Raw genomic sequence first — 20,727 nt, 5'->3', positions numbered from 1 at the left:
ATGAATGTAGTTTTTGTCCTCATATAAAACCGTAACATATAAAAAAATTGGTTCATCTTTTTTCTCTATTTACTCCTTGTTTGCCAAGCCAATCTTTATTGGTTACATTTTCAGATGGACTTAGGGAATGCTGATATAGGATGGCAGTTGTCAGACAAATTAGCAAACCATTATGTAAATGCACATGTCTATTTTCTGATATTCTGACAAGCAGCGGCTGTGTCATCCACCTGTGGATTGGCACATGCTAGTAATAGAAGGGTTGGCTGGAGCAACTTATATGACAGGAACCTTACAAAGACTAAGACTAGTCTGGGAAAGCTTCCAGTGAGGAAGTAGGTTAAAATAAATGAGAAAATAGACCATTTTAGTCAACTGGATATGGTGTGTGCAGAATGGAATGGAGATAAGAGAGAAAGAGTTTCTTGGTAACACAAGAGAGAGCACATAAGACAAGAAGAGAAATATAAAGCAAGTCTAGAGGGCTGTAATCCAGAGTTTTAATTTAATTCAAATTACAGTTTTCATCCATTATAAACAAAAGATAATTTAATGGAGTCTCATGTTATAAAAGACTCGCAAGCACTTAAATGATGTGTCAGTCTCCTCTACAGAACTGTGGTAAGTGGCTATTCAGAGTGTCTATTCAGGTTATTATTTTTTTTTGTTTTGTTTTGTTTTTATTTATTTTTATTTATTTTTTATTATACTTTAAGTTCTAGGGTACGTGTGCATAACATGCAGGTTTGTTACATATGTATACTTGTGCCATGTTGGTGTGCTGCACCCATCAACTCGTCAGCACCCATCAATTCATCATTTATATCATGTATAACTCCCAATACAATCCCTCCCCACTCCCCCCTCCCCATGATAGGCCTCAGTGTGTGATGTTCCCCTTCCTGAGTCCAAGTGATCTCATTGTTCAGTTCCCACCTATGATTGAGAACATGCAGTGTTTGGTTTTCTGTTCTTGTGATAGTTTGCTAAGAATGACGGTTTCCAGCTGCATCCATGTCCCTACAAAGGACGCAAACTCATCCTTTTTTATGGCTGCATAGTATTCCATGGTGGATATGTGCCACATTTTCTTTTTTTTATTATACTTTAAGTTCTAGGGTACATGTGCATGACGTTTATATCATGTATAATCCCCCATGCAATCCCTCCCTCCTCCCCCCTCCCCATGATAGGCCCCAGTGTGTGATGTTCCCCTTCCCGAGTCCAAGTGATCTCATTGTTCAGTTCCCACCTATGAGTGAGAACATGCGGTGTTTGGTTTTCTCTTCTTGTGATAGTTTGCTAAGAATGATGGTTTCCAGCTGCATCCATGTCCCTACAAAGGATGCAAACTCATCCTTTTTTATGGCTGCATAGTATTCCATGGTGTATATGTGCCACATTTTCTTAATCCAGTCTGTCACAGATGGACATTTGGGTTGATTCCAAGTCTTTGCTATTGTGAATAGTGCCGCAATAAACATACGTGTGCATGTGTCTTTGTAGTAGAGTAATTTATAATCCTTTGGGTATATACCCAGTAGTGGGATGGCTGGGTCATATGGTACATCTAGTTCTAGATCCTTGAGGAAACGCCATACTGTTTTCCATAATGGTTGAACTAGTTTACAATCCCACCAACAGTGTAAAAGTGTTCCTATTTCTCCACATCCTCTCCAACACCTGTTGTTTCCTGACTTCTTAATGATTGCCATTCTAACTGGTGTGAGATGGTATCTCATTGTAGTTTTGATTTGCATTTCTCTGATGGCGAGTGATGATGAGCATTTTTTCATGTGTCTGTTGGCTGTATGGATGTCTTCTTTTGAGAAATGTCTGTTCATATCCTTTCCCCACTTTTTGATGGGGTTGTTTGTTTTTTTCTTGTATATTTGTTTGAGTTCTTTGTAGATTCTGGATATTAGCCCTTTGTCAGATGAGTAGGTTGCAAAAATTTTTTCCCATTCTGTAGGTTGCCTGTTCACTCTGATGGTAGTTTCTTTAGCTGTGCAAAAGCTCTTTAGTTTAATTAGATCCCATGTGTCAATTTTTGCTTTTGCTGCCGTTGCTTTTGGTGTTTTAGACATGAAGTCCTTGCCCATGCCTATGTCCTGAATGGTACTACCTAGATTTTCTTCTAGGGTTTTTATGGTATTAGGTCTAACATTTAAGTCTCTAATCCATCTTGAATTAATTTTCATATAAGGGGTAAGGAAAGGATCCAGTTTCAGCTTTCTACTTATGGTTAGCCAATTTTCCCAGCACCATTTATTAAATAGGGAATCCTTTCCCCATTTCTTGTTTCTCTCAGGTTTGTCAAAGATCAGATGGCTGTAGATGTGTGGTATTATTTCTGAGGACTCTGTTCTGTTCCATTGGTCTATATCTCTGTTTTGGTACCAGTACCATGCTGTTTTGGTTACTGTAGCCTTGTAGTATAGTTTGAAGTCAGGTAGCGTGACGCCTCCAGCTTTGTCCTTTTGACTTAGGATTGTCTTGGCAATGCGGGCTCTTTTTTGGTTCCATATGAACTTTAAAGCAGTTTTTTCCAATTCTGTGAAGAAAGTCATTGGTAGCTTGATGGGGATGGCATTAAATCTATAAATAACCTTGGGCAGTATGGCCATTTTCACGATATTGATTCTTCCTATCCATGAGCATGGTATGTTCTTCCATTTGTTTGTGTCCTCTTTGATTTCACTGAGCAGTGGTTTGTAGTTCTCCTTGAAGAGGTCCTTTACATCCCTTGTAAGCTGGATTCCTAGGTATTTTATTCTCTTTGAAGCAATTGTGAATGGGAGTTCATTCATGATTTGGCTCTCTGCTTGTCTGTTACTGGTGTATAAGAATGCTTGTGATTTTTGCACATTAATTTTGTATCCTGAGACTTTGCTGAAGTTGCTTATCAGCTTAAGGAGATTTTGGGCTGAGACGATGGGGTTTTCTAATATACAATCATGTCATCTGCAAACAGGGACAATTTGACTTCTTCTTTTCCTAACTGGATACCCTTGATTTCTTTCTCTTGCCTGATTGCCCTAGCCAGAACTTCCAACACTATGTTGAATAGGAGTGGTGAGAGAGGGCATCCCTGTCTTGTGCCATTTTCAAGGGAATTTTTCCAGTTTTTGCCCATTCAGTATGATATTAGCTGTGGGTTTGTCATAAATAGCTCTTATTATTTTGAGGTACGTTCCATCAATACCAAATTTATTGAGCGTTTTTAGCATAAAGGGCTGTTGAATTTTGTCAAAAGCCTTTTCTGCATCTATTGAGATAATTATGTGGTTCTTGTCTTTGGTTCTGTTATATGCTGGATTACGTTTATTGATTTGCGAATGTTGAACCAGCCTTGCATCCCAGGGATGAAGCCCACTTGATCATGGTGGATAAGCTTTTTGATGTGCTGCTGAATCCGTTTGCCAGTATTTTATTGAGGATTTTTGTATCGATGTTCATCAGGGATATTGGTCTAAAATTTTTTTGTTGTGTCTCTGCCAGGCTTTGGTATCAGGATGATGTTGGCCTCATAAAAAGAGTTAGGGAGGATTCCCTCTTTTTCTATTGATTGAAATAGTTTCAGAAGGAATGGTACCAGCTCCTCCTTGTACCTCTGGTAGAATTCAGCTGTGAATCCATCTGGTCCTGGACTTTTTTTGGTGGGTAGGCTATTAATTGTTGCCTCAATTTCAGAGCCTGCTATTGGTCTATTCAGGGATTCAACTTCTTCCTGGTTTAGTCTTGGAAGAGTGTAAGTGTCCAGGAAATTATCCATTTCTTCTAGATTTTCTAGTTGATTTGCGTAGAGGCATTTAGTATTCTCTGATGGTTGTTTGTATTTCTGTGGGGTCGGTGGTGATATCCCCTTTATCATTTTTTATTGCGTCTATTTGATTCATCTCTCTTTTCTTCTTTATTAGTCTAGCTAGCGGTCTGTCAATTTTGTTGATCTTTTCAAAAAACCAACTCCTGGATTCATTGATTTTTTGGAGGGTTTTTTGTGTCTCTATCTCCTTCAGTTCTGCTCTGATCTTAGTTATTTCTTGCCTTCTGCTAGCTTTTGAATGTGTTTGCTCTTGCCTCTCTAGTTCTTTTAATTGTGATGTTAGAGTGTCAATTTTTGATCTCTCCTGCTTTCTCTTGTGGGCATTTAGTGCTATAAATTTCCCTCTACACACTGCTTTAAATGTGTCCCGAGATTCTGGTATGTTGTATCTTTGTTCTCATTGGTTTCAAAGAACATCTTTATTTCTGCTTTCATTTCGTTATGTACCCAGTAGTCATTCAGGAGCAGGTTGTTCAGTTTCCATGTAGTTGAGCAGTTTTGATTGAGTTTCTTAGTCCTGAGTTCTAGTTTGATTGCACTGTGGTCTGAGAGACAGTTTGTTATAATTTCAGTTCTTGTACATTTGCTGAGGAGTGCTTTACTTCCAATTATGTGGTCAATTTTGGAATAAGTGCGATGTGGTGCTGAGAAGAATGTATATTCTGTTGATTTGGGGTGGAGAGTTCTATAGATGTCTATTAGGTCCGCTTGGTGCAGAGATGAGTTCAATTCCTGGATATCCTTGTTAACTTTCTGTCTGGTTGATCTGTCTAATGTTGACAGTGGAGTGTTGAAGTCTCCCATTATTATTGTATGGGAGTCTAAGTCTCTTTGTAGGTCTCTAAGGACTTGCTTTATGAATCTGGGTGCTCCTGTATTGGGTGCATATATTTTAGGAGAGTTAGCTCTTCCTGTTGAATTGATCCCTTTACCATTATGTAATGGCCTTCTTTGTCTCTTTTGATCTTTGATGGTTTAAAGTCTGTTTTATCAGAGACTAGGATTGCAACCCCTGCTTTTTTTTGTTCTCCATTTGCTTGGTAGATCTTCCTCCATCCCTTTATTTTGAGCCTATGTATGTCTCTGCATGTGAGATGGGTCTCCTGAATACAGCAGACTGATGGTCTTGACTCTTGATCCAGTTTGCCAGTCTGTGTCTTTTAATTGGAGCATTTAGTCCATTGACATTTAAGGTAATATTGTTATGTGTGAACTTGATCCTGTCATTATGATATTAATTGGTTATTTTGCTCGTTAGTTGATGCAGTTTCTTCCTAGCCTCGATGGTCTTTACATTTTGGCATGTTTTTGCAATGGCTGGTACCGGTTGTTCCTTTCCATGTTTAGGGCTTCCTTCAGGGTCTCTTGTAAGGCAGGCCTGGTGGTGACAAAATCTCTAAGCATTTGCTTATCTGTAAAGGATTTTATTTCTCCTTCACTGATGAAGCTTAGTTTGGCTGGATATGACATTCTGGGTTTAAAATTCTTTTCTTTAAGAACGTTGAATATTGGCCCCCACTCTCTTCTGGCTTGTAGAGTTTCTGCCGAGAGGTCTGCTGTTATTCTGATGGGCTTCCCTTTGTGGGTAACCCGACCTTTCTCTCTGGCTGCCCTTAGATTTTTTCCTTCATTTCAACTTTGGTGAATCTGGCAATTATGTGTCTTGGAGTTGCTCTTCTGGAGGAGTATCTTTGTGGCGTTCTCTGTATTTCCTGAATTTGAATGTTGGCCTGCCCTACTAGGTTGGGGAAGTTCTCCTGGATGATATCCTGAAGAGTGTTTTCCAACTTGGTTCCATTTTCCCCCTCACTTTCAGGCACCCCAATCAGACGTAGATTTGGTCTTTTTACTAATCCCATACTTCTTGCAGGCTTTGTTCATTTCTTTTTCTTCTTTTTTCTTTTGGTTTCTCTTCTCGCTTCATTTCATTCATTTGATCCTCAATCGCTGATACTCTTTCCTCCAGTTGATCGAGTCGGTTACCGAAGCTTGTGCATTTGTCACGTATTTCTCGTGTCATGGTTTTCATCTCTGTCATTTCGTTTATGATCTTCTCTGCATTAATTAGTCTAGCTGTCAATTCTTCCACTTTTTTTTCAAGATTTTTAGTTTCTTTGCGCTGGGTACGTAATTCCTCCTTTAGCTCTGAGAGGTTTGATGGACTGAAGCCTTCTTCTCTCATCTCGTCAAAGTCATTCTCTGACCAGCTTTGATCCGTTGCTGGCGATGGGCTGCGCTCCTTTGCAGGGGGAGATGCGCTCTTATTTTTTGAATTTCCAGCTTTTCTGCCCTGCTTCTTCCCCATCTTTGTGGTTTTATCTGTCTCTGGACTTTGATGATGGTGACGTACTGATGGGGTTTTGGTATAGGTGTCCTTCCTGTTTGATAGTTTTCCGTCTGACAGTCAGAAGGACTGTCTGTTGGTCTGTTAGAGATTGCTTGAGGTCCACTCCAGACCCTGTTTGCCTGGGTATCAGCAGCAGAGGTTGCCGAAGATAGAATATTGCTGAACAGCGAGTGTACCTGTCTGATTCTTTCTTTGGAAGTTTCCTCTCAGGGGTGACGCCACCCTGTGAGGTGTGGGGTATCAGACTGCCCCTAGTGGGGATGTCTCCCAGCTAGGCTACTCAGGGGTCAGGGACCCACCTGAGCAGGCAGTCTGTCCGTTCTCAGATCTCAACCTCCGCGTTAGGAGATCCACGGCTCTCCCCAAAGCTGTCAGACAGAGTCGTTCGGGTCTGCAGCGGCCCCGCTCTTTCCCCTAATGGACTGCAGCTGTGCGCTGTCCGCAGCGGTAGAGTCTACAGAGACAGGCAGGCTTCCTTGAGCTGCTGTGAGCTCCACCCAGTTCGAGCTTCCCAGCGGCTTTGTTTACCTACTTAAGCCTCAGCAATGGCGGGCGCCCCTCCCCCAGCCTCGCTGCTGCCTTGCGGATAGATCGCCGCAGACGGCTGTGTTAGCAGTGAGGGAGGCTCCGTGGGCGTGGGACCCTCCCGCCAGGTGTGGGATATATTCTCCTGGTGTGCCTGTTTCCTTAAAGCGCAGTATTGGGGTGGGAGTTACCCGATTTTCCAGGTGTTGTGTGTCTCAGTTCCCCTGGCTAGGAAAAGGGATTTCCTTCCCCCTTGCGCTTCCAGGTGAGGCGATGCCTCGCCCTGCTTCAGCTCACGCTGGTCAGGCTGCAGCAGCTGACCAGCACCGATTGTCCGGCACTCCCTAGAGAGATGACCCCAGTACCTCAGTTGAAAATGCAGAAATCACCGGTCTTCTGTGTCGCTCGCGCTGGGAGTTGGAGACTGGAGCTGTTCCTATTCGGCCATCTTGCTCCGCCCCCGTGCCACATTTTCTTAATCCAGTCTGTCACAGATGGACATTTGGGTTGGTTGCAAGTCTTTGCTATTGTGAATAGTGCCGCAATAAACATACGTGTGCATGTGTCTTTATAGCAGCATGATTTATAATCCTTTGGGTGTATACCCAGTAGTGGGATGGCTCGTTCATATGGTACATCTAGTTCTAGATCCTTGAGGAATTGCCATACTGTTTTCCATAATGGTTGAACTAGTTTACAATCCCACCAACAGTGTAAAAGTGTTCCTATTTCTCCACATCCTCTCCAACACCTGTTGTTGCCTGACTTTTGAATGATTGCCATTCTAACTGGTGTGAGATGGTATCTCATTGTGGTTTTGATTTGCATTTCTCTGATGGCGAGTGATGATGAGCATTTTTTCATGTGTCTGTTGGCTGTATGAATGTCTTCTTTTGAGAAATGTCTGTTCATACCCTTTGCCCACTTTTTGATGGGTTGTTTGTTTTTTTCTTGTATATTTCTTTGAGTTCTTTGTAGATTCTGGATATTAGCCCTTTGTCAGATGAGTAGATTGCAAAAATTTTCTCCATTCTGTAGGTTGCCTGTTCACTCTGATGGTAGTTTCTTTTGCTGTGCAGAACTCTTTAGTTTAATGATATCCCATTTGTCAATTTTGGCTTTTGCTGCTGTTGCTTTTGGTGTTTTAGACATGAAGTCCTTGCCCATGCCTATGTCCTGAATGGTACTACCTAGATTTTCTTCTAGGGTTTTTATGGTATTAGGTCTAACATTTAAGTCTCTAATCCATCTTGAATTAATCTTCATATAAGGAGTAAGGAAAGGATCCAGTTTCAGCTTTCTACTTATGGCTAGCCAATTTTCCCAGCACCATTTATTAAATAGGGAATCCTTTCCCCATTTCTTGTTTCTCTCCAGTTTGTCAAAGATCAGATGGCTGTAGATGTGTGGTATTATTTCTGAGGACTCTGTTCTGTTCCATTGGTCTATATCTCTGTTGTGGTAGGAGTACCATGCTGTTTTGGTTACTGTAGCCTTGTAGTATAGTTTGAAGTCAGGTAGCGTGACGCCTCCAGCTTTGTCCTTTTGACTTAGGATTGTCTTGGCAATGCGGGCTCTTTTTTGGTTCCATATGAACTTTAAAGCAGTTTTTCCAATTCTGTGAAGAACTCATTGGTAGCTTGATGGGGATGGCATTGAATCTATAAATAACCTTGGGCAGTATAGCCATTTTCATGATATTGATTCTTCCTATCCATGAGCATGGTATGTTCTTCCATTTGTTTGTGTCCTCTTTGATTTCACTGAGCAGTGGTTTGTAGTTCTCCTTGCAGAGGTCCTTTACATCTCTTGTAAGCTGGATTCCTAGGTATTTTATTCTCTTTGAAGCAATTGTGAATGGAAGTTCATTCATGATTTGGCTCTCTGTTTGTCAGTTACTGGTGTATAAGAATGCTTGGGATTTTTGCACATTAATTTTGTATCCTGAGACTTTGCTGAAGTTGCTTATTAGCTTAAGGAGATTTGGGGCTGAGACAATGGGGTTTTCTAAATATACAATCATGTCATCTGCAAACAGGGATAATTTGACTTCTTCTTTTCCTAACTGGATACCCTTGATTTCTTTCTCTTGCCTGATTGCCCTAGCCAGAACTTCCAACAGTATGTTGAATAGGAGTGATGAGAGAGGGCATCCCTGTCTTGTGCCAGTTTTCAAAGGGAATTTTTCCAGTTTTTGCCCATTCAGTATGATATTAGCTGTGGGTTTGTCATAAATAGCTCTTATTATTTTGAGGTACATGCCATCAATACCGAATTTATTGAGCGTTTTTAGCATGAAGGGCTGTTGAATTTTGTCAAAAGCCTTTTCTGCATCTATTGAGATAATCATGTGGTTCTTGTCTTTGGTTCTGTTTATATGCTGGGTTACGTTTATTGATTTGCGAATGTTGAACCAGCCCTGCATCCCAGGGATGAAGCCCATTTGATCATGGTGGATAAGCTTTTTGATGTGCTGCTGAATCCGGTTTGCCAGTATTTTACTGAGGATTTTTGCATTGATGTTCATCAGGATATTGGTCTAAATTCTCTTTTTTGTTGTGTCTCTGCCAGGCTTTGGTATCAGGATGATGTTGGCCTCATAAAATGAGTTAGAGAGGATTCCCTCTCTTTTCTATTGATTGAAATAGTTTCAGAAGGAATGGTACCAGCTCCTCCGTGTACCTCTGGTAGAATTCAACTGTGAATCCATCTGGTCCTGGACTTTTTTTGGTTGGTAGGCTATTAATTATTGCCTCATTTTCAGAGCCTGCTATTGGTCTATTCAGGGATTCAACTTCTTCCTGTTTAGTCTTGGAAGAGTGTAAGTGTCCAGGAAATTATCCATTTCTTCTAGATTTTCTAGTTGATTTGCGTAGAGGTGTTTATAGTATTCTCTGATGGTAGTTTGTATTTCTGTGGGGTCGGTGGTGATATCCCCTTTATCATTTTTTATTGCATCTATTTGATTCCTCTCTCTTTTCTTTTTTATTAGTCTTGCTAGTGGTCTGTCAATTTTGTTGATCTTTTCAAAAAACCAACTCCTGGATTCATTGATTTTTTGGAGGGTTTTTTGTGTCTCTATCTCCTTCAGTTCTGCTCTGATCTTAGTTGTTTCTTGCCTTCTGCTAGCTTTTGAATGTGTTTGCTCTTGCTTCTCTAGTTCTTTTAATTGTGATGTTAGAGTATCAATTTTAGATCTTTCTTGCTTTCTCTTGTGGGCATTTAGTGCTATAAATTTCCCTCTACATACAGCTTTAAATGTGTCCCAGAGATTCTGGTATATTGTATCTTATCTCATTGGTTTCAAAGAACATCTTTATTTCTGCCTTCATTTCGTTATGTACCCAGTAGTCATTCAGGAGCAGATTGTTCAGTTTCCATGTAGTTGAGCGGTTTTGATTGAGTTTCTTAGTCCTGAATTCTAGTTTGATTGCACTGTGGTCTGAGAAACAGTTTGTTATAATTTCTGTTCTTGTACATTTGCTGAGGAGTGCTTTACTTCCAATTATGTGGTCAATTTTGGAATTAGTGCGATGTGGTGCTGAGAAGAATGTATATTCTGTTGATTTGGGGTGGAGAGTTCTATAGAAGTCTATTAGGTCTGCTTGGTGCAGAGATGAGTTCAATTCCTGGATATCCTTGTTAACTTTCTGTCTCGTTGATCTGTCTAATGTTGACAGTGGAGTGTTGAAGTCTCCCATTATTATTGTATGGGAGTCTAAGGATCTTTGTAAGTCTCTGAGGACTTGCTTTATGAATCTGGGTGCTCCTGTATTGGGTGCATATATATTTAGGATAGTTAGCTTTTCCTGTTGAATTGATCCCTTTACCATTATGTAATGGCCTTCTTTGTCTCTTTTGATCTTTGATGGTTTAAAGTCTGTTTTATCAGAGACTAGGATTGCAACCCCTGCTTTTTATTTTGTTCTCCATTTGCTTGGTAGATCTTCCTACATCCCTTTATTTTGAGCCTATGTATGTCTCTGCATGTGAGATGAGTATCCTCAATACAGCAGACTGATGGGTCTTGACTCTTGATCCAGTTTGCCAGTCTGTGTCTTTTAATTGGAGCATTTAGTCCATTTACATTTAAGGTTAATATTGTTATGTGTGAACTTGATCCTACCATTATGATGTTAACTGGTTATTTTGCTCGTTAGTTGATGCAGTTTCTTCCTAGCCTCGATGGTCTTTACATTTTGGCATGTTTTTGCAATGGCTGGTACCGGTTGCTCCTTTCCATGTTTAGGGCTTCCTTCAGGGTCTCTTGTAAGGCAGGCCTGGTGGTGACAAAATCTCTAAGCATTTGCTTATCTGTAAAGGATTTTATTTCTCCTTCATTTATGAAACTTAGTTTGGCTGGATATGAAATTCTGGGTTGAAAATTCTTTTCTTTAAGAACGTTGAATATTGGCCCCCACTCTCTTCTGGCTTGTAGAGTTTCTGCCAAGAGATCTGCTGTTAGTCTGATGGGCTTCCCTTTGTGGAACCCGACCTTTCTCTCTGGCTGCCCTTAAGATTTTTTCCTTTATTTCAACTTTGGTGAATCTGGCAATTATGTGTCTTGGAGTTGCTCTTCTCGAAGAGTATCTTTGTGTCGTTCTCTGTATTTCCTGAATTTGAATGTTGGCCTGCCCTACTAGGTTGGGGAAGTTCTCCTGGATGATATCCTGAGGAGTGTTTTCCAAGTTGGTTCCATTTTCCCCCTCACTTTCAGGCACCCCAATCAGACGTAGATTTGGTCTTTTTACATTATCCCATACTCTTGCAGGCTTTGTTCATTTCTTTTTCTTCTTTTTTCTTTGGTTTCTCTTCTCGCTTCATTTCATTCATTTGATCCTCAATTGCTGATACTCTTTCTTCCAGTTGATCGAGTCGGTTACTGAAGCTTGTGCATTTGTCACGTATTTCTCGTGTCATGGTTTTCATCTCTGTCATTTCGTTTATGACCTTCTCTGCATTAATTAGTCTAGCTATCAATTCTTCCACTCTTTTTTCAAGATTTTTAGTTTCTTTGCGCTGGGTACGTAATTCCTCCTTTAGCTCTGAGAAGTCAGATGGACTGAAACCTTCTTCTCTCATCTTGTCAAAGTCATTCTGTGCCCAGCTTTGATCCGTTGCTGGCGATGGGCTGCACTCCTTTGCAGGGGGAGATGTGCTCTTATTTTTTGAATTTCCAGCTTTTCTGCCCTGCTTATTCCCCATCTTTGTGGTTTTTTCTGTCTCTGGTCTTTGATGATGGTGACGTACTGATGGGGTTTTGGTATAGATGTCCTTCCTTTTTGATAGTTTTCCTTCTGACAGTCAGGACCCTCAGTTGTAGGTCTGTTGGAGATTGCCTGAGGTCCACTCCAGACCCTGTTTGCTTGGGTATCAGCAGCAGAGGTTGCAGAAGATAGAATATTGCTGAACAGTGAGTGTACCTGTCTGATTCTTACTTTGGAAGCTTCCTCTCAGGGGTGTACTCCACCCTGTGAGGTGTGGGGTGTCAGACTGCCCCTAGTGGGGGATGTCTCCCAGTTAGGCTACTCAGGGGTTAGGGACGCACTTGAGGAGGCAGTCTGTCCGTTCTCAGATCTCAACCTCTGTGTTGGGAGATCCACTGCTCTCTTCAAAGCTGTCAGACAGAGTCGTTTGCGTCTGCAGAAGTTCTGCTGCTTTTTTTGTTGTTGTTGTTTAGCTGTGCCCTGTCCCCAGAGGTAGAGTCTACACAGACAGGCAGGTTTCCTTGAGCTGCTGTGAGCTCCACCCAGTTCGAGCTTCCCAGAGGCTTTGTTTACCTACTTAAGCCTCAGCAATGGCGGGCGCCCCTCCCCCAGTCTCGCTGCTGCCTTGCGGTTAGATAGCAGACTGCTGTGTTAGCAATGAGGGAGGCTCCGTGGGCATGGGACCCTCCCGGCCAGGTGTGGGATATATTCTCCTGGTTTGCCCATTTGCTTAAAGCACAGTATTGGGGTGGGAGTTACCCGATTTTCCAGGTGTTGTGTGTCTCAGTTCCCCTGGCTAGGAAAAGGGATTCCCTTCCCCCTTGCACTTCCCAGGTGAGGCGATGCCTCGCCCTGTTTCAGCTCACGCTGGTCAGGCTGCAACAGCTGACCAGCACCGATTGTCCGCACTCCCTAGTGAAATGACCCCAGTATCTCAGTTGAAAATGCAGAAATCACCAGTCTTCTGTGTCACTAGCGCTGGGAGTTGGAGACTGGAGCTCTTCCTATTTGGCCATCTTGCTCCGCCCTCCTAGAGTTTTTCCAGGTTATTATTTAATGTGTCTCAGGATAATACATTTCCTTCCTTACTTAAAAAATGTCCTGAAGATGGCCGAATAGGAACAGCTCCAGTCTCCAACTCCCAGCGCGAGCGACACAGAAGACCGGTGATTTCTGCATTTTCAACTGAGGTACTGGGGTCATCTCGCTAGGGAGTGCCGGACAATCGGTGTGGGTCAGCTGCTGCAGCCTGACCAGCGTGAGCTGAAGCAGGGCGAGGCATCGCCTCACCTGGAAGCGCAAGGGGGAAGGAAATCCCTTTCCTAGCCAGGGGAACTGAGACACACAACACCTGGAAAATCGGGTAACTCCCACCCCAATACTGCGCTTTAAGGAAACAGGCACACCAGGAGAATATATCCCACACCTGGCCGGGAGGGTCCCACGCCCACGGAGCCTCCCTCACTGCTAACACAGCCGTCTGCGGCGATCTATCCGCAAGGCAGCAGCGAGGCTGGGGGAGGGGCGCCCGCCATTGCTGAGGCTTAAGTAGGTAAACAAAGCCGCTGGGAAGCTCGAACTGGGTGGAGCTCACAGCAGCTCAAGGAAGCCTGCCTGTCTCTGTAGACTCTACCGCTGCGGACAGCGCACAGCTGCAGTCCATTAGGGGAAAGAGCGGGGCCGCTGCAGACCCGAACGACTCTGTCTGACAGCTTTGGGGAGAGCCGTGGATCTCCTAACGCGGAGGTTGAGATCTGAGAACGGACAGACTGCCTGCTCAGGTGGGTCCCTGACCCCTGAGTAGCCTAGCTGGGAGACATCCCCCACTAGGGGCAGTCTGACACCCCACACCTCACAGGGTGGCGTCACCCCTGAGAGGAAACTTCCAAAGAAAGAATCAGACAGGTACACTCGCTGTTCAGCAATATTCTATCTTCGGCAACCTCTGCTGCTGATACCCAGGCAAACAGGGTCTGGAGTGGACCTCAAGCAATCTCTAACAGACCAACAGACAGTCCTTCTGACTGTCAGACGGAAAACTATCAAACAGGAAGGACACCTATACCAAAACCCCATCAGTACGTCACCATCATCAAAGTCCAGAGACAGATAAAACCACAAAGATGGGGAAGAAGCAGGGCAGAAAAGCTGGAAATTCAAAAAATAAGAGCGCATCTCCCCCTGCAAAGGAGCGCAGCCCATCGCCAGCAACGGATCAAAGCTGGTCAGAGAATGACTTTGACGAGATGAGAGAAGAAGGCTTCAGTCCATCAAACCTCTCAGAGCTAAAGGAGGAATTACGTACCCAGCGCAAAGAAACTAAAAATCTTGAAAAAAAAGTGGAAGAATTGACAGCTAGACTAATTAATGCAGAGAAGATCATAAACGAAATGACAGAGATGAAAACCATGACACGAGAAATACGTGACAAATGCACAAGCTTCGGTAACCGACTCGATCAACTGGAGGAAAGAGTATCAGCGATTGAGGATCAAATGAATGAAATGAAGCGAGAAGAGAAACCAAAAGAAAAAAGAAGAAAAAGAAATGAACAAAGCCTGCAAGAAGTATGGGATTATGTAAAAAGACCAAATCTACGTCTGATTGGGGTGCCTGAAAGTGAGGGGGAAAATGGAACCAAGTTGGAAAACACTCTTCAGGATATCATCCAGGAGAACTTCCCCAACCTAGTAGGGCAGGCCAACATTCAAATTCAGGAAATACAGAGAACACCACAAAGATACTCCTCCAGAAGAGCAACTCCAAGACACATAATTGCCAGATTCACCAAAGTTGAAATGAAGGAAAAAATCTTAAGGGCAGCCAGAGAGAAAGGTCGGGTTACCCACAAAGGGAAGCCCATCAGAATAACAGCAGACCTCTCGGCAGAAACTCTACAAGCCAGAAGAGAGTGGGGGCCAATATTCAACGTTCTTAAAGAAAAGAATTTTAAACCCAGAATGTCATATCCAGCCAAACTAAGCTTCATCAGTGAAGGAGAAATAAAATCCTTTACAGATAAGCAAATGCTTAGAGATTTTGTCACCACCAGGCCTGCCTTACAAGAGACCCTGAAGGAAGCCCTAAACATGGAAAGGAACAACCGGTACCAGCCATTGCAAAAACATGCCAAAATGTAAAGACCATCGAGGCTAGGAAGAAGAAACTGCATCAACTAACGAGCAAAATAACCAGTTAATATCATAATGACAGGATCAAGTTCACACATAACAATATTAACCTTAAATGTCAATGGACTAAATGCTCCAATTAAAAGACACAGACTGGCAAACTGGATCAAGAGTCAAGACCCATCAGTCTGCTGTATTCAGGAGACCCATCTCACATGCAGAGACATACATAGGCTCAAAATAAAGGGATGGAGGAAGATCTACCAAGCAAATGGAGAACAAAAAAAAGCAGGGGTTGCAATCCTAGTCTCTGATAAAACAGACTTTAAACCATCAAAGATCAAAAGAGACAAAGAAGGCCATTACATAATGGTAAAGGGATCAATTCAACAGGAAGAGCTAACTCTCCTAAATATATATGCACCCAATACAGGAGCACCCAGATTCATAAAGCAAGTCCTTAGAGACCTACAAAGAGACTTAGACTCCCATACAATAATAATGGGAGACTTCAACACTCCACTGTCAACATTAGACAGATCAACCAGACAGAAAGTTAACAAGGATATCCAGGAATTGAACTCATCTCTGCACCAAGCGGACCTAATAGACATCTATAGAACTCTCCACCCCAAATCAACAGAATATACATTCTTCTCAGCACCACATCGCACTTATTCCAAAATTGACCACATAATTGGAAGTAAAGCACTCCTCAGCAAATGTACAAGAACTGAAATTATAACAAACTGTCTCTCAGACCACAGTGCAATCAAACTAGAACTCAGGACTAAGAAACTCAATCAAAACTGCTCAACTACATGGAAACTGAACAACCTGCTCCTGAATGACTACTGGGTACATAACGAAATGAAAGCAGAAATAAAGATGTTCTTTGAAACCAATGAGAACAAAGATACAACATACCAGAATCTCTGGGACACATTTAAAGCAGTGTGTAGAGGGAAATTTATAGCACTAAATGCCCACAAGAGAAAGCAGGAGAGATCTAAAATTGACACTCTAACATCACAATTAAAAGAACTAGAGAGGCAAGAGCAAACACATTCAAAAGCTAGCAGAAGGCAAGAAATAACTAAGATCAGAGCAGAACTGAAGGAGATAGAGACACAAAAACCCTCCAAAAAATCAATGAATCCAGGAGTTGGTTTTTTGAAAAGATCAACAAAATTGACAGACCGCTAGCTAGACTAATAAAGAAGAAAAGAGAGAAGAATCAAATAGACGCAATAAAAAATGATAAAGGGGATATCACCACCGACCCCACAGAAATACAAACAACCATCAGAGAATACTATAAATGCCTCTACGCAAATCAACTAGAAAATCTAGAAGAAATGGATAATTTCCTGGACACTTACACTCTTCCAAGACTAAACCAGGAAGAAGTTGAATCCCTGAGTAGACCAATAGCAGGCTCTGAAATTGAGGCAACAATTAATAGCCTACCCACCAAAAAAAGTCCAGGACCAGATGGATTCACAGCTGAATTCTACCAGAGGTACAAGGAGGAGCTGGTACCATTCCTTCTGAAACTATTTCAATCAATAGAAAAAGAGGGAATCCTCCCTAACTCTTTTATGAGGCCAACATCATCCTGATACCAAAGCCTGGCAGAGACACAACAAAAAAAGAGAATTTTAGACCAATATCCCTGATGAACATCGATGCAAAAATCCTCAATAAAATACTGGCAAACCGGATTCAGCAGCACATCAAAAAGCTTATCCACCATGATCAAGTGGGCTTCATCCCTGGGATGCAAGGCTGGTTCAACATTCGCAAATCAATAAACGTCATCCAGCATATAAACAGAACCAAAGACAAGAACCACATAATTATCTCAATAGATGCAGAAAAGGCTTTTGACAAAATTCAACAGCCCTTTATGCTAAAAACGCTCAATAAATTTGGTATTGATGGAACGTACCTCAAAATAATAAGAGCTATTTATGACAAACCCACAGCTAATATCATACTGAATGGGCAAAAACTGGAAAAATTCCCTTTGAAAACTGGCACAAGACAGGGATGCCCTCTCTCACCACTCCTATTCAACATAGTGTTGGAAGTTCTGGCTAGGGCAATCAGGCAAGAGAAAGAAATCAAGGGTATCCAGTTAGGAAAAGAAGAAGTCAAATTGTCCCTGTTTGCAGATGACATGATTGTATATTTAGAAAACCCCATTGTCTCAGCCCAAAATCTCCTTAAGCTGATAAGCAACTTCAGCAAAGTCTCAGGATACAAAATTAATGTGCAAAAATCACAAGCATTCTTATACACCAGTAACAGACAAGCAGAGAGCCAAATCAGGAATGAACTTCCATTCACAATTGCTTCAAAGAGAATAAAATACCTAGGAATCCAGCTTACAAGGGATGTAAAGGACCTCTTCAAGGAGAACTACAAACCACTGCTCAGTGAAATCAAAGAGGACACAAACAAATGGAAGAACATACCATGCTCATGGATAGGAAGAATCAATATCGTGAAAATGGCCATACTGCCCAAGGTTATTTATAGATTTAATGCCATCCCCATCAAGCTACCAATGACTTTCTTCACAGAATAAAAAAAACTGCTTTAAAGTTCATATGGAACCAAAAAAGAGCCCGCATTGCCAAGACAATCCTAAGTCAAAAGGACAAAGCTGGAGGCGTCACGCTACCTGACTTCAAACTATACTACAAGGCTACAGTAACCAAAACAGCATGGTACTGCTACCACAACAGAGATATAGACCAATGGAACAGAACAGAGTCCTCAGAAATAATACCACACATCTACAGCCATCTGATCTTTGACAAACCTGAGAGAAACAAGAAATGGGGAAAGGATTCCCTATTTAATAAATGGTGCTGGGAAAATTGGCTAGCCATAAGTAGAAAGCTGAAACTGGATCCTTTCCTTACCCCTTATACGAAAATTAATTCAAGATGGATTAGAGACTTAAATGTTAGACCTAATACCATAAAAACCCTAGAAGAAAATCTAGGTAGTACCATTCAGGACATAGGCATGGGCAAGGACTTCATGTCTAAAACACCAAAAGCAACGGCAGCAAAAGCAAAAATTGACACATGGGATCTAATTAAACTGAAGAGCTTTTGCACAGCTAAAGAAACTACCATCAGAGTGAACAGGCAACCTACAGAATGGGAAAAAATTTTTGCAACCTACTCATCTGACAAAGGGCTAATATCCAGAATCTACAAAGAGCTCAAACAAATATACAAGAAAAAAACAAACAACCCCATCAAAAAGTGGGGTAAGGATATGAACAGACATTTCTCAAAAGAAGACATCCATACAGCCAACAGACACATGAAAAAATGCTCGTCATCACTCGCCATCAGAGAAATGCAAATCAAAACTACAATGAGATACCATCTCACACCAGTTAGAATGGCAATCATTAAGAAGTCAGGAAACAACAGGTGTTGGAGAGGATGTGGAGAAATAGGAACACTTTTACACTGTTGGTGGGATTGTAAACTAGTTCAACCATTATGGAAAACAGTATGGCGTTTCCTCAAGGATCTAGAACTAGATGTACCATATGACCCAGCCATCCCACTACTGGGTATATACCAAAGGATTATAAATTACTCTACTACAAAGACACATGCACACGTATGTTATTGCGGCACTATTCACAATAGCAAAGACTTGGAATCAACCCAAATGTCCATCTGTGACAGACTGGATTAAGGAAATGTGGCACATATACACCATGGAATACTATGCAGCCATAAAAAAGGATGAGTTTGCATCCTTTGTAGGGACATGGATGCAGCTGGAAACCATCATTCTTAGCAAACTATCACAAGAAGAGAAAACCAAACACCGCATGTTCTCACTCATAGGTGGGAACTGAACAATGAGATCACTTGGACTCGGGAAGGGGAACATCACACACTGGGGCCTATCATGGGGAGGGGGGAGGAGGGAGGGATTGCATGGGGGAGTTATACATGATATAAACGTCATGCACATGTACCCTAGAACTTAAAGTATAATTAAAAAAAAAAAAATGTCCTATTTTAGAAAGGTCTTAATTATTAGAATACAGTCTTTTGGTAATATCCACTTACCATTTATAGTTGTGACATGTGGAACCGCACAGAAGAACAACCTATATGCCACCTGTTTGACCTTACAGTGAGAAGGGAAAAATAGAAGAAAGCCCCACAAGCTCTTACTCTAGGACTGTCCATACTCTCATCCTTTCATCATCTTGACTGTGTTGAAATCTGAAAATGTCTATGCTTTTTTGCTTTTCCTCGCTTTTCATTAATCCCTCAATATGATAAAATCTGATTACTGATCTTTTTTTGTTTTACCAAACTTTTATCTACCTGCCTACCATTGGAATTGTACTAAAAAAGAAAGACATTAAGATATGCTAATTTTCCAAACAATGGACAAGACTAAATCCTTACATTATAATTTTTTTACATTTATTACCCTGTCTTTCATCTCCTTCGGTAGCTTCTCTCAGTTCTCCTCTGCCTCTCGAGGATTCTATGTTTCACTCTCTTCTTTTTTTGCTCTTTATCTCTTCATAGGCAACTTCATTTGTTCTCATGATTTTAATTACCATTCTTAGACTAAGAAAGTATAATTCTTTATTACTCATACAGACAACTTTCCTAATCTCTATAAATCTTATTGTGTATCTCCACCTAGATGTTCCAGAGGCTCTTCCAAACTGAAAAGTCTAAAGCTGAACTTGAACCCTCTCCAGGCCGTGCCTTACTTAATACTCACAATGTCATTGGTGGTACCACCATCCAATCAGCCACACAGGCCAGAGGCCTGGGAGTCACCTTTCAGACTCTGTCCCCACTCTCCCCTACCTCTACCTTCCATCGGTCACAAGCCTCGTTGATTCCACCTGCTCTACATACCTTGAATCAATTCTTTCCTCTGCATTCCTATCCCTATGTGCTAGTTCAGTACTTCTTAGGTCTTGTCTAAATCCTTAACTGATCTCCCTCTTCTAAGACTCAGTCCTTCCAAGCAATGTTCCATATCACCACCAGAATAATTGTGCTAAAAGGTGAATTAGACCACGTCATTCCAACTGCTTAAAACTCTTCACCTGCTCTGCATCACCATGCAAGAAACTCAGATGCCTCAGAGTGGATAAAAGGCCTTTTGCACTCTGGATCTCGGCTGTGTTTCCCTTGTTTTCTCCTGTCAGCCTTCCTCGTGCTCCCTCAGCAGTGCTCGTAGTTCTGTCTGCTTATAAAGTACTGCTCCTGCTCACCTGGCTGGCACCACTTTCTTATTCCCTGGTAAACAATTCACCATTCAAAACCCATTTCAAAATTTACCCTCACCAGAAAGCACCCCCTGACTAATCCACACTTTTCTGCGTTAACTTCGGTATACTTATATTGTGGATCTATTGGATTCGGAGCTCCTAGGGGAAAAAAAAGATTGTTTCTTTTCAATATTCAACCTCTTTCTCCCTCCTTCCTGTGCATAGTAATTCACAGGCACATAACATTTCAATATTTATTGAATAAACAAATGTGGTCATTAAACTACATAAATTAACATTAAAATTGTCAGTCTAATGAGTAGAACATATTTAAAAACCATTAAAATATAACACATCTTTTTTTTTTTGAAAAAGAGTCTCACTCTGTCACCCAGGTGGGA

Source organism: Trachypithecus francoisi, unplaced genomic scaffold (assembly GCF_009764315.1).
Source record: "Trachypithecus francoisi isolate TF-2019V2 unplaced genomic scaffold, Tfra_2.0 Lachesis_group1, whole genome shotgun sequence".
NCBI lineage: Eukaryota > Metazoa > Chordata > Mammalia > Primates > Cercopithecidae > Trachypithecus > Trachypithecus francoisi.
The sequence above is the reverse complement of the archived record's forward strand: the minus strand, read 5'-3'. Positions refer to the sequence as shown.